We start from the raw sequence: 15,515 nt of genomic DNA on the forward strand, positions 1-15,515 counted from the left end.
CCAATTTAACTCCCATAGATGGGTAGGCTGACAGGCATTTCCTAAGAAGCCCTTGTTAAGAGTATTTTAAAGTGCATTTGTCTGTAGTTTGTACTATACATTTATGTTCTGTGTGTTTTCCAACTGATTAATGTTGCATGCTATGGGAGGAGAGGAGATATTAAAGACTGAAGGTTAGGATAAGGATGGAAGTTGTAAATGTAAAGGTATCATGTAGCTGGTAGCACTTTTGTGGTAGAGAAAAGAAGTCAGATTATTTACGTTGGCAGAGCATGAAAAAATATCTGCTACTTTTTCTCCTAGGCCCTCCTCCAATCGGTTCTCACCAGCTTTCCTTCAGACCAACGCTGTCCAGGAGAATTTTCTGAGATGATGGAAATAGTCTCTATCTGCACCATCCAATACAGTAGTCACCAGCCAGATGGGCTATCTGGTACTTGAAATGTGGCTAGTGCAATGAAGGAACCAAATTTTTAATTAATTTCAAATTAAACAGCCAATATTAGGCTACGTGAGATAAGCCAGTCATGAAAAAACTTACGTAAGGCACCTAGAATAGTAAAACTCATAGAAATAGAAAGTAGAATGGTGGTTGCCAAGGGCTGGGCAGAAGGGAATGCGTTGTTTACAATCTGGGTACAGATTTCAGTTTTGCAAGATGAAAAAGCTCTGGAGATCAGTTGTGCAATAATATGGATGTCTTTAACACTTCTGAACTGTACAGTTAAAAAATGATTAAGATGGTAAATTTTATGCTATGTGCATTTCACCACAATTAGAAATAAAAATTAGAAAATTAAAGAGCCACATGTGGCCAGAGGCTACCGTATTAGACCATCCAGCTTTAGCTACCGTGCCATTGGCTATGGTAAAGCATCCCTAAGCTTACTTTCTAACCACCATTGTCCTCCTTAACAAACTTCTTTCAGGATTCATGACTTCCTCTTGGGAACAAGACAGTAGTGCTTCCCTGGAGCTTACTGCAAAAGCTGCGTGTACCAACATTCATCCTCTGACTGGTGGCAGGAGGCCCAAGTTCAGGCTTGAGGGACTGGAGTACTGTACTCCCGTAACTAGGAGACCGCATACAGAATGTCTAGCTGAGGAGGGAGGAAGCTGTGTGGGAGAAAAGGTCTTTGTCCTCAAGTTCAGTGAGTAGTTATTGAAGGCGTGAATGCTCTGAGCCAAGGCAAGGGTTCTTTTGCATGACTGCCAGCCCGCCTTGCCCCTTTATCTCAATGATGCACACAGTATCCCTCATCAGTTACCTTACCCATTAAAAAGAAAGCCTTGAGCTGCCTAAGAAAAAGAAAACAACTGTCTATATAAGCTATTGGTTTATTACACGTCTTGTAAGTACCGATGACAAACTGCCTTTAGTTACGTAAAAAATGAAACTCAAATATCCAGCTAGGCTTCCCTATTCTCCACACTACCACCTTTACTGAGCAGACTGAATACATTTAAATTCAATGTCTGTGAATTACCACCTTCCAGAAAAGCAAAGGAGAAATTATTTTATTATACTCTTCATTAATAAATTCATTTTTAAATGATTGTCATTCCTGCTGAACTGAAAATAGGACAAATGATACTCATTTATAAATTGATTTTTTCTGTTGTAAACCTTCTATTGAAATAGGAATAAATGAAGTGTTTGGGAAAGGAATTATCTAATTAAAAATTGGGATGTAAATGCCAGTTGATGAAAGTCATCTATATAAATTAGCTCAGACTCATCAAGCTCTGGCCAAAAGAAAGAAAGATTTTTACTAAGTGTTTCATTGAAAGCTCATGAGAGTAGAGCACAAAGCTTTGGGACTCCACAGTCAGGGAATTCCAGCTCCTAATATTCAATGCCTTGAATGAGGAACCATGTAATGGAAGAATAACTGTATGGGCTATTAAGTGAGTAAGCAGGCTTTGAAGCCCACCTGGGTTCAAATCTCAGCCCTGTCACTTCTCCAAGCTTTTATAAAAAAGGGATAATGATAGGTAGTCCATTCTTCCCAGGGTTGCAGTGAGATTTAAATGAGATAATGCTTGTACCTACTTACAAAGTGCTCAGAATACCATTTGGGACACAGCAAGGACTCAATCACTGTGAGAACAAGAGAAGGATACATAATGAAAGCGATCCCTTCGTCACACTCTATCTGTTCAGACTTCAGACACTTTCCTTGAAGTGTCTAAATGCTCCTTCACCTTTTGAAGATTTGCTTCATTGTCATTTCATGTCTTTTAAGAGCTTCTTAACAGTCTCTTTCTCCAATTTCAAGGGCAATATCTACTTCTGACAGTTAACTCTGGTCTTCAGTGCCGGTCTGCAGCTGACATACTTCCCAGCAACGTGGTGTTGAACAGGGGTGACAGACTGCAGATTTGGTCGGTTTGGCCCAGAGTGCTGCATTAGATTGTGTTTTTAGAAATCTGAATTAGCAGCTAATATTTTAAGATCTAGAGATTTCCTATAGACACTCAGATATTTGGCTTCTGCTAAAAACTCAAAGATCTGGCAACACTGGATCCATATTCCCGCATGATGGCAAGACTGGAGTTCGGTAGTGGCTCCTCTAACCAGGGCCTATGTTTCCTATTGTCCCCTCCACTCTGACACAGAGGCCAATGAAAGGGCCATCTCTCAGCATCTTTGTGTAATTATACTCACTAATACTGCCTGTCTAGTCCTGCAGCCCCATGTGTATAGGTACAAGAGGATGACACACTTTAGAAATACCAGGCCCTAGTACCCATCCTGACTCCTCTAACTCTGAACCAGAGTTTCCTCATATAGAAATGGAATTAACCCCCCATACACAACATGGCACTTGGATTTATATGAAGCATGCGGAAAGCACCTAGTAGTGTGGCTATATACAGTGGGCACTCAGTGTTCACTCTCCTCCCTGCTACTACTCACTCATGATGCATTTGCCAGGTTTGCACCAATCCTTACTATGCTCCTTCAACCTCTCACCAACAGTTTTCACCTGGCATAGAAGACACACTCATGTCCCAAAGCGTAACTAAAATGTACTTAACAGGGCAAATCTCTAGATCTAACCATCGACTTACAAGGAATACAAATGACACCATGGGAATATGATCAGCAATATCCAGACTACGGACAACTCTATAGGACAAAGCTGATTTCTTCAACAACAACAACAACAAACATACACACAAGAAAAAAAGATTAAGAGATGGAGTTACCTAAGAGACGTATCAACCAATTGCAATGAACATAACTTATTTGGATCCTGATTTAATAAACTATACAGACATTTTGTAACACAGTGGGGTAATATGAACACTGATGCCACATTTGATGATAACTTAAAGAATGATTGTTAATGTCTTAGATATGATCCTGGTGGTGCTGTGGTTATGTCTATAAAAAGAGTCCATTTCTTTTAGAGATTTAGGCTCAGATATTTCCATGTGAAATGATGGAATAGAAGTAATGCAGAGTGGGGCAATAGGGTGAGAGCTCAGATGAAACAAGATAGCTATGAAGTAAAAATTGTTAAAACTGGGTGATGAGTACATAGAGTTTGCTTTGCTGTTCTCTTTTGTAGATGCTTTGAATTTTCTATAATAAATAACTCGTGAAAAGCAAAGCACACAAGGTGTTTAAAGTTCTTTAAGATTAGAAATAGCACTAGACTGATACAAGAAATGTTTCCTTGGAGTTTCTACATGTAACTTATTTGAGGTCTCAGGTACCTCCCTGAGGAAGGAATCCTGGGGTATGAAGAATGGGGAGGGATTTTAGTTTGGCATGGTACGTTCAGGCACTAGGGGAAGACAAGAGTCCAGTTCCCTTTACCTTTGCTTCATTTCTTTTCCTCAAGTTTTAAAACATCAGTCTCTTCTCATAGGACTTCTAGCCTCATGAGGGCAAGGACTCAAGTATATCCTTATTTCCCTGGATTAACACAGAGACTGGCACATAATAAGATCTCAGGCCGGGCGCGGTGGCTCAAGCCTGTAATCCCAGCACTTTGGGAGGCCGAGACGGGCGGATCACGAGGTCAGGAGATCGAGACCACCCTGGCTAACACGGTGAAACCCCGTCTCTACTAAAAATACAAAAAACTAGCCGGGCGAGGTGGCGGGCGCCTGTAGTCCCAGCTACTCCGCAGGCTGAGGCAGGAGAATGGCGTAAACCCGGGAGGCGGAGCTTGCAGTGAGCTGAGATCCGGCCACTGCACTCCAGCCTGGGAGACAGAGCCAGACTCCGTCTCAAAAAAAAAAAAAAAAAAAAAAAAAAAAAAAAAAAAAAAGATCTCAATAGATGTATGCTGAGCACCGAAAGGAAAAGGGGAAATGAAAATTTCGCCTTCAATAAGGGAAAAAAAATCAGCAAAATCTCATTTCAACAAGGTCCTCCCACGCTGTGGTTCAATCCATGCTATTTGGCCAAGCATCACAGTGGTCTGGGGAGCTTGTGAAAATGGCAGATGTGGCTAGACACTCCCTCCTCAGAGATTCTGATTCCGTAGGTCCAAGCTGAGATCACAGGAAGGATATTTTTTAACAAACGCCCAGGTGATTCTGATCCAGTCAGTTCAGACTGGTGTATCATATCCACTGAGTATTTCTAATTCACTAAAACTGGTAAGAACTGTCTTTTGAACACTTTTTTCTTAATGGCAGAAATTATCACAAACTAGTTTGGTATTCTGTCCCCAAAACACTGCAATTTAGGTGATTAGAGATAGGAAAATGATTAGAGATAGGAAAATGAAAACAGCCTCTACTTAAAAATTGAAAAACCAAAATTCTAGGAAATTAATGACTACTGAACTTGACCATAACTTGATAAATTAATGGACTACTTAATGGTACACTCCCTTTCCCCCACCAACACACCAAAGAGAGCCATTTAGATGACCGTAAGAATCAAAAAAACAAAACAAAACATATTTATAATATGTAATTGGCTACCTATATATATCATGGAAAGCTGAGAAATACATAAATACATAGAGAAAAGGTGATGAAATGAAAAGAGGTCACACAAATGTATACATGGTATCATTGAAAGTGTGCACATTATCTAGATAAATTGCAAAAAGGTTTTAAATAAATGCAGGCCAGGTTTAGTGGCTCATGCCTGTAATCTCAGCACTTCAGGGAGCCAAGGCAGGAGGATTGCTTGAGCCTAGGAGTTCAAGACTAGCATGGGCAATATAGGGAGATCCCATCTTTACAAAAGAAAAAGAAAAAAAAATTAATTAGCTGAGCATGGTGGCACACACCTGTAGTCCCAGCTACTCAGGGGGCTGAGGTGGGAGGATCACTTGAGCCTGGGAGGCAGAGGTTGCAGTGAGCTGAGATCACACCACTGCACTCCAGCGTGGGGCGACACAGTGAGACCTTGTCTCAAAAATAAGTAAGATTTTTTAAACAAAAAGTGCAATTAAAATTTTAATAATAATAATATCTCTGGATTACAGAATTCTGGGCAATTTCTTTTTTTTTTTTTTCTTTTGAGACAGAGTCTTGCTCTGTTGCCCAGGCTGGAGTGCAGTGGTGCAATCTTGGCTCACTGCAAGCTCCGTCTCCCAGGTTCACGCCATTCTCCTGTCTAAGCCTCCTGAGTAGCTGGGACCACAGGCACCCACCGCCACACCCGGCTAATTTTTTTTGTATTTTTACTAGAGATGGGGTTTCACCGTGTTAGCCAGGTTGGTCTCGATCTCCTGACCTCATGATCCACCTGCCTCGGCCTCCTAAAGTACTGGGATTACAGGCGTGAGCCACTGTGCCTCCCTGGCAATTTCTTAATCTCTATGTATTCAGACATTTTTAAATTTTCCACATGAAAATGTAGAATTTGTAACGAAAATATTTTTTAAAAAAAGAAAAGAAAGAGTTACATGAAAATAATCTGTTATCCAATTAATTGCAGCTAAAAAGTATGGCCCTGCAATAGGGCAGAGACTCTGGGAGAACCTCATAGCTCAGCCATGGCAAACAAACTAATTGTACCTTTTGGCCACATCTGATTTTGCCTCATTTGCAAGATACAGTCATAATGAGAAATATGAATTAAAGCAAAATGTCTAATTTATTGTCATGATTCATATGGCAGATTAGTAACTAGGGAAATATAGAGTTCAATGGAATGTTGTGCTTCAAAATCTACATTTATTCACAGGTAACTAACTATTTTACAAAACTATTCAAGTCACTTCAGAATTTACCTATAATGCAAAATATTTTTATATGCTGTTTCCCAATTTTTTTTTTTTTTTTTTTGGAGACGGAGTCTTGTTCTGTCCCCCAGGCTGGAGTGCAGTGGCGCAATCTCAGCTTACTGCAAGCTCCACCTCCTGGGTTCATGCCATTCTCCTGCCTCAGCCTCCCGAGTTCCTGTACAGGCGCCCGCCACCACACTAGGCTAATTTTTTTTTGTATTTTTAGTAGAGATGGGGTTTCACCATGTTAGCCAGGATGGTCTCGATCTCCTGACCTCATGATCCACCCGCCTTGGACTCCCAAGGTGCTGGGATTACAGGCGTGAGCCACCGCACCCAGCCCCCAATTTTTTAACGTCAAAAATTTTCGGCCGGGTGCGGTGGCTCACGCCTCTAATCCCAGCACTTTGGGAGGCCGAGGCGGGTGGGTCACAAGGTCAGGAGTTTGAGACCAGCCTGACCAACATGGTGAAACCCTGTCTCTACTGAAAATACAAAAAATTAGCCAGGCATGGTAGTGGGTGCCTGTAGTCCCAGCTACTCAGGAGGCTGAGGCAGCAGAATGGCTTGAACCCAGGAGGCGGAGGTTGCGGTGAGCTGAGATCATGCCACTGCACTCCAGCCTGGGTGACAGAGCAGGATTCCATCTCAAAAAAAAAAAAGAAAAAACAATTCATGAACATTTCCACATAAAGTCATTGTAATTTGCTGGGGAAAATATGTGATGAATATATGTTATGAATTTAGTAACACTTTTAATGAATCTGTATGTATGCAATGACAATAGAGTCCTTACATAGTTGAAAAATAATAGTGTAGTGAAATAATAGTGTAGTGAAAAATAACTGTGCACATTCAATGCTGGGACACACTCGAATGCAAGGACCACCTACAAGAACTCTACCATACCCAGTGATTCTCTACCCACCCCTCTGTGCATTTAAAATATGATCCCACTTTTTAAAAATGCAGTCTTCATGCACATCTGTCACATAAGAACTCTTTTATGGATTTTGTAAGTGAAGGAAAGAGGAGAGATTAATTGAATGGCATCCATTCTTGGATACTTTTTTAAAAAATGCATTAAGGAACAGATGACTTATGTAGGATTCATTTTTACTCAAGCTAACCAAATTAGAAAAATATAGTTAGATCAAGTTCACTGTAAGAAAGATGTTTTCCTATACATGGCAGGTTGGAAAACAATTTTCCTTCTTTCATAGAAAAATAAAGGAAGAAAATGATTTGCATAAGACTATCCCTACAGGCTGGACCTATGCAGTCAGGATAATCACTCTAAGAGGTTACATTATTGGCTTTTTTAAAAAGTCAGATAGACCCAGATTCCAGGTGTTACTCCTCTACTTACTAAGCTCCTTATCTGTACAATGGTGCCATGTCAACCATGTACAGTTATGAGGATTACATGAGATAATATATGTAGAGTGTCTGGAATAGAGATAAATTCAAGAAAGGTTTGTTCCTTTAACTTGATCATAAAGAACAGGGTTCTAGGACTGTAATGATGATGGACACAAAGGATGAAGGATGTGTTTGAAATAGGCAGGCTGTGGTTAGCTGCCAAAAGCATTCTCTGTGGGAAATAGGGAGGTACTGAGCAAGCCACATCTCGGGTCCTTTCATTTCCTTCTGTTCTTATTTTTGACATTACTGCCATTGTGTCCACTAATTTGGCAAGGTTGCTTTGAATTATGACCTTCCTATTCCCACCATCTGTCTTCTTCTCCCATCAAAACAGTGCATTGTCTATTCTGATCTTTTCCCATTAATGTGATTTGATATGTATTTTGTTAACTCTGTAAACTGGGATTAAAAAAAAAACTTTCCCAGTCATCCTTAAAATGGTCGTTAGCCATTTAACTCTCCATCACTAAAAAATTAGCCAAACATTCATTTCCTACAGAAGAAATAAGGTAATAAGATGTAAATTTTCCTGGTCCAAAAACAAAGGGTTACTTTTAACTACTTTGTAAAAGTCCATTAATAACGTCCATTAATTCTAGAGCTACTTGTTGTGTTTTATCATTATCAAATGTAAACCATTTTATTATCAAAAAGGAATCTATATACATATATGAATACATGATTATGTATATACCTATATATGCGTGCATATACATTTATGTAAATATAAGTATAGGTAGGTAGATAGAAAGATAGGCACATAGATGGATGGATAGATTTTAAAAGACCCAGAAGGATTAACATCTAACTGAGAATTGAGAGTGAGAGTAAAGATGGGGATAAGGGGATAGAAACTTTAAATTTTACTTTATCTAGTTATATAGTTTTAAAATTCTTTACAGCAACTCATATTGCTTTATTGGTCTTTTAATTATTTTCTAAAATCTGATCATTTCAGTGCTTAAGAAGAATACTTTAAGACATTTCACTAATTCTTCCAGGTCACTAGGGCACTGCTAAGTGCAATAAAAAAAAAACACACTAAAGCTTTACCTTAAGAAAGAGGTGAAAAAGACACTCAGAAAAGCTTTTGATCACTACATAATTTTAGTTGGGATTTTTAAGCCAGATGAGTTACTAACATATATTTTGAGTCCCTAACCACCTACGAGCACTATATTCAACTGCAGGGAAAATGGAGCTAAGATGTCTCAAGGTTTTTATCATTTGGATGAAGAGTTGTCTATGTACACAACCAAGAGAGAAAGGTAGTAACCCAACTTAGGATATTGATCCGAAATGCTTCTGAGAGCTTTCAAAGATGCCTAGCTGACAGGGGAGTAAATTAAGCACTGGGAGATTTAGGTTAAATACATAATCATTAAGAACAGAAGAAGGGATCATGAACCATCTCAAGCTCTTTCTCCCAGCTGCAGGTGAAGTTCAAGTTGGAAGGCCCCAGGCTCCCTACCCACTACACTGAATTCCACGCAGTTCCCTTCAGCCCCATACAAGATTGGGTGAGGGCCCTAATGACACTGGGAGCTTCTGAGGAAAGGAGGACAGGTAGATGTGACTAACACATACATTGCTTCCTACCTTCTTGGACATAAAGAACCTCGCCTATCACAAAAAAAAATTCATGAATGAGAGTACGTGGTCTTTGCCATCCCTTCCACCTATGAGAGCTTCATAACCATGCCTAAGAGATGTTGAGTAGAACATTCCACAGAAGGCTCAGATTGCGGGTAGGTATGGGAGTGAGGGTAGAAAGGAGACAAAGAATGGCGGGAAAGGACATGCCTGTCACCTAGTACAGGCTAGGCACAAAGTCTTGGAGGCCTGTGGCTGATATGCTCTGATACAAAGCAAGCAATACTCTAGCTCACCCCCACTGACTCTTTTCCACACTTATGGGCTCTTCCATTGGTTTGTTTCCCAAATCAAACTTTTAAAATATTGACAAAGTGTTTCCAGTGTTCCTCGGGGTCTATGATTGGAATTATACTGAATTTACAGATTCATTTGACAGGGGTAGCTAAAATAATCACAATCATAACATCTAAAAATTTATGTTAGAACATTAAGCATTCACTATATGCTTAATAACATGCTAAGTCATATATATACATATGTGTGCGTGTGTAATCACTTAATCCTCACAATAACCCATCACACAGATATTATCTCCATTTTACAGCTGAGAAAATGGACGCTACAAATGGTGAAGTGGCCAGGTGCTATAGCCCATGCCTGTAATCACAGTAGTTTGGGAGGCTGAGGCAGCAGGATCAGTTGGGTCCAGGAGTTCAAGACCATTCTGGGCAACCCAGGGAGACCCTCTCTCTACAAAAAAATAAAAATAAATTAATCAGGTTTAGTGGTGCACACTTGTGGTTCCAGCTACTCGGAAGGCTGAGGTGAGAGGACAGACTGAGCCCGAGTGGGAGTGACCCATGAATATGCCAATGCACTCCAGCCTGGACAACAGAGCGAAACCCTGTCTCAAAAAAAAAAAAAGAAAAAGAAAAAGAAAAATGGTGACATGGTGAAGTATTTTGCTCAGGGTTGTATAACAAATAAGCAGTAATAAGTAGTGGAGTGAAAATTCAGACTCCAAAATGCTCTTAAACACAGGCTGCCCTGACTCTATCTTCCCGATCAAGAGCAAGAAGTGTTGAAGTGTCTCTTCTTCTTTTTTTTTTTTGAGACTGAGTCTCACCCTGTTGCCCAGGCTAAAGTGCAATGGCAATCTCGGCTCACCACAATCTCCACCTCCCAGGTTCAAGCAATTCTCCTGCCTCAGCCTCCCAAGTAGCTCAGATTACAGGCACGCACCTCCAGGCCCAACTAATTTTTGTATTTTCAGTAGAGATGGGGTTTCACCATGTTGGCCAGGCTGGTCTCGAACTCCTGACCTCGTGATCCGCCCACCTCGGCCTCCCAAAGTGCTGGGATTACAGGTGTGAGCCACCATGCCCTGCATGTCTCTTCTTTGGTGCGAGCTTTTTTTTATAAGTTCATCATTAGAGTTCTATAGTTTTCTTGATAGGGATTCTACCATTTTATGTCAGTTTACTAGACAGAGATGCACAAATCCTCAATGAAGAAAACTCTTAAGACTTTATGGTGACATGGCAGAAGATTTGAAGAACAGAGAATGTTCCTGTTCTTTGCTAGAAAGATTCAGTGTTATGTAAAAGAGTCAGCCCTCCCTAAATTAATCTGTGGAGTCAATATGACAGCTATCAACATATAAATAGGGCTTTTGGAGAAAATCTGACAAAAAATGATCTTGAGGTCCATCTGCAAAGGATATGTGGGATTAGCCAAGTTTCAGAAATGAAAATTAATGAGGAAATACTAGACTTGCATGGAATTAAACTACACTGTAAAGTTTCAGTATTAAGATAGTTTGTTACTGATAGAATCAGAAGTAGAAAGTCCTGAAATATAGGCATATAATGTAGGAAATTAGCATATGATGAAGACTGAATTTGAAACTGAGATGAATAAGTGTTGCCAGAATAACTGACTATAACAGGATGGGGAAAGGAAGAATGAAATCTGTTGAGATGGGCCAGGCGCAGTGGCTCACGCCTGTAATCCCAGCACTTTGGGAGTCTGAGGTGGGTGGGTTGCTTGAGGCTAGGAGTTTAAAAGCAGCCTGGCCAACATGGCATAACCCTATCTCTACTAAAAATACAAAAATCAGTCGGGCATGGTGGCACACACCTGTAATCCAAGCTACTCGGGAAGGTGAGACACAAGAATCACTCAAACCCAGGAGGCGGAGATTGCAGTGAGCTGAGATCGCACCACTGCACTTCAGCCTGGGCGACAGAGTGAGACTGTCTCCAAAAAAAAAAAAAAGAAAGAAATCTGTTGAGATCCCCAATTCACTCCTAAGCCAAAATAAATTATTATAATTTATAATTTAAAATTTTTACAATTAAAACCACAAAAATACAAATCATATGGATAAATTTTAAAAATAACATTAGCAAGCAAAAACATAAACTCAATTCACCAAGGAAAATATAGACTTAATTATAAAATAACTTAAAATTTCTTGTGGGATAAAATTTTTTTAATGAGAACCTGGGAAATACATCTGCATTATACATGAAAAAGAGATCATTTCCCTTAATATATATAGAGCTCTTACATATCAATAAGAAAAAGATGACCACCCCAAAGGAAAAATATGCAAAATATATAAGCACCAGTTAAAATAATAATAAATATAAACAGCCAAAATATTTACTAGAAATATTTCTCTCACTCACAATTAAAGAATTACAAATTAAAGGGCCGGGCGCGGGGGCTCACACCTGTAATCCCAGCACTTTGGGAGGCTGAGGTCTTGACGTTGGGTGTGGTGGCAGATGCCTGTAATCCCAGAGGTTGGGACAGGAGAATCGCTTGAACCTGGGGCGGAGATTGCAGTGAGCCAAGACAGCACCACTGTACTCCAGCCTGGGTGACAGAGCTAGACTCTGTCTCAAAAAAAAAAAAAAAAAAAAGGAATTACAAATTAAAATAAGGTGCCATTTAAATACATAAGGTGAACAAAGATTTAAAAATTTGATAAGATCTAGTCTTGACTTGTGTGGGGAAAGTAGCTTTGGGTAATTTGGCTAAATCTAACAAATTAAACGTGATCAGTGAAGTTGGTAGATAGCTCTTGTTCATCTCATTTTAAAAGGAAGGAGACCAGGCTGGGCACGGTGGCTCATGCCTGTAATCCCAGGACTTTGGGAGGCTGAGGCAGGCAGATCACAAGGTTGGGTGTTCGAGACGAGCCTGACCAACATGGTGAAACCACGTTTCTACTAAAATATACAAAAGTTAGCTGGGCATGGTGGTGCACGCCTGTAATCCCAGCTACTCAGGAGACTGAAGCAGAAGAAATCACTTGAACTGGGCGGACAGAAGTTACAGTGAACTGAGATCAGGCCACTGCACTCCAGCCTGGGCAACAGAGTGAGACTCTGTCTCAAAAAATAAATAAATTAAAATAAAATAAAAGGAAGGAGACTGATAAGTGGTGTGCTCAAGGCCAAACTCCTAATTACAAGTGGGACCAGAGCTAGGTCCCAGGCCCCTCTCTCTGTACTGGGATGCATTCATCTCATTTGGATATGTGAACACAGACGTGTCAGAATGGGGAAGTTACTTTCCAATGCACTGTGCAGTTATGTCAACTACTCAGGAGTCTGAGGCAAGAGAATCGCTTGAACCTGGGAGACGGAGGTTGCAGTGAGCCGAGACTGTGCCACTGTACTATAGCCTGGGTGACGGAGGGAGGCCCTGTCTCAAACGAAAGAAAGAGAAAGAAAGAGAAAGAGAAAGAGACAGAGAAAGAAAGAGCAAGATAGATGCGAACCATATTTGCAATTTTATATTTTCTAGTAGCCACATTTTTAAAAGTAAAGAGAAACTGGTGGAATTATTTTTAGTAATATATTTTACCCAATATATCCAACATATTACTTCAATATAAAATCAATATAAAATTATGAGATATTTTAAATCCTTTCTTCATATTAAATTTTTGAAATTGTGTGTGTATTTTACACTCAACGTATCTCAATACAAACTAGCTGCATTTCAAGTGCTCAACAGTCACATGAGGCTGGTGGCTACCAGATGAAACAGCACAGATCTAGATTCTCTAATGAAAATGGATTAAAAAAATAGTTTATCTGTTTCTTATTATTCTTCAACAGACACAAATTGCATGCATTTCTGTATTTTTACAACTTGTTATTTTAAATATCTTTGGCATATCTTCACATTCATCCTCTAATTCAAATTATTTTTCTAAATGGCACGTCTCATCAGCATCTGTCTTCACTTCGACATATATATTCATATCTAGCTCCTATCTGCTCCACTGCCTCAAGACATTCTCCCTGTTCCCTGCCTCCTGCCACCTTCTCCCTCTGCACATCACTGGCTGTGAAGGTTCAGACGCCCAGAAGAAACATTTTCCATACCTTCACCACCTCTTCACACTAACCATGCACAATTTCTAGCTCTGCTTTAGTAGATCTAAGGTCACTGACTCATGACTCAGAAAAGTCAAATGCAAATCACAGGAAAAGCCTGTCTTCACTGCTTCAAAGTTATGTTTAAAATAGGCTTGTTATTTACTTTTACTTAAAATTAGAAATAGTCAAAAAAAATGAAATGCATGGCCCACTTTGGTTCCTTTTCAAAATAAACTGGTCTAATGGTTCTCCACAAACACAAGCAACTAAATTTTTAATCAAAAAATGTACTTCTCGCCTCAAAGACTTTACTAAAATAATGTTTTTGGCTCTTAACTATAGAAACAGTTTCACCACTGGAAAATGTGAACATGAGGTAGGTACAGCTTAAGAAGTTAAAAGTCTTGAATTAAGAAATTAAGGTGTTGCCATTGACTTTAAACACCTATAGACTTTGTAATTCATATTATAGTTTGGTTTCCCATTGCTAGAAGTGTTTGCCTTCCTAATAATGACAGACTTGCTCTTCTCCCCCAGGCTCTAAAAGGTAGCATGTGGAACCCTGGGGAGTTATGAGACCTGGATTTGGGTCCTCACTGCCAGTTGCCAGCCAGCTATATGACCTTGGAGTCCATTCGCCCCGCTGGCCTCAGCCTTCCTGCTGTAAAAAGGGGGTTGACAGCATGCTCCTTCAGGCTGCCTCCAGCTCTGCCCCGACCTTAGCTCATCCTCCTCTTTTCCATTATCCCTGAAGCATTTGCCTCCTCATGCATCTCCTCCTACCAAAAGACAAGATGGCTGGCAGCACGGAAGTGAAAAGGGAAAGGCTGTTTAAAAAAAAAAAAAATTCTACAATGAGTCACCTTTCAAGAATTTCCCATTTCCTCATGCCTGGGTGCTTGCTCATGTCACTAAATCAGTTCTTCCAAGGAAACTTGCTCTAAGAACCTGGTATTTGTTATGTGCACTGGTCTTGGATGATGTTTATAATGTGCACCAATCTCTTTTAAGAGCTTGTAGGTATCAAACAATCTCCAGGTTGTGCATCAAAAAGACATCAGCAGCCACAGAGTCAACTTTAGTTGAGCCTGGAGAAAATCAGACTAAAACCGTAGAGTTTTAATTAGGTTTTGTATCAGCTTTTGGTAAGTTAGGAAAAATAATTACAGCTCTCCAAACTTCCCACTTAACATCTCCCAGGACCCTGCAGCACCTTAAAATCTAGCCAGCTCCAAGAATCACTCCCTACTCTGTACCCAGATGAGCCTTGACTCACACTAATTCCCTCCCTGAAGCTTAAATCAGGGGGCGGCTGATGGCTGTGGTCTGTGCTGCTTCCGTCTGGCCTGATTTTTCATGCTGCCATTTTGAATTAGCACAGGTTTCCTCTGCAACTGATGCATCTTCTAACCAGGCTGGGAACACAACACGCGCACACACACACGCACGCACCCCACCGGGCTGCAGGACGCGAGCGTAAGTCAAGGCACTTGCAAGCTAGACTCAGACAGAAAAGCCACGTTATTTAACAGAACCCTACAAGGTCAGCTTTGAGTCAAGGCAGATAACAATTTCCTTCGATGTTTTCATGGACATTTTTATTCCCAAATCTGAGTTCTCCTCAATTCTTTAAAGTTCAGTCGCCCCTCCTGCTTTGCAGACCACATTCCTCTCGGCCCTCACGAGTGAGGTCGCCAAATACTCGACGCCTCAAGAGCGAGCCGAGGAGGCAGAGGCCCACCAAGCCGGACAATCCCTACCCCGGGAACAAGCGCCGACCTCTCGGCAGCCCCGCCCGGCGCCCCGCGGAGAAAACGCCCGGGTCCGGCTCGAGGGAAGTTGTGTCAAGTCCCACGCTCGGCCCGCGAAGAACCCAGCTGCGGCCCGC

The 15,515-nt window shown here is 40.7% G+C and overlaps 1 protein-coding gene across 3 annotated transcripts in view; it reads right to left on the reverse strand.

Moving 5' to 3' along the window:
- SCRN1 (secernin 1) overlaps positions 1 to 15,515 on the reverse strand; it is a 73,491-nt gene that overhangs the window by 57,205 nt on the left and 771 nt on the right. The window lies entirely within an intron of this gene.

The sequence above is a fragment of the Colobus angolensis genome, unplaced genomic scaffold (assembly GCF_000951035.1).
Source record: "Colobus angolensis palliatus isolate OR3802 unplaced genomic scaffold, Cang.pa_1.0 Scaffold378, whole genome shotgun sequence".
NCBI lineage: Eukaryota > Metazoa > Chordata > Mammalia > Primates > Cercopithecidae > Colobus > Colobus angolensis.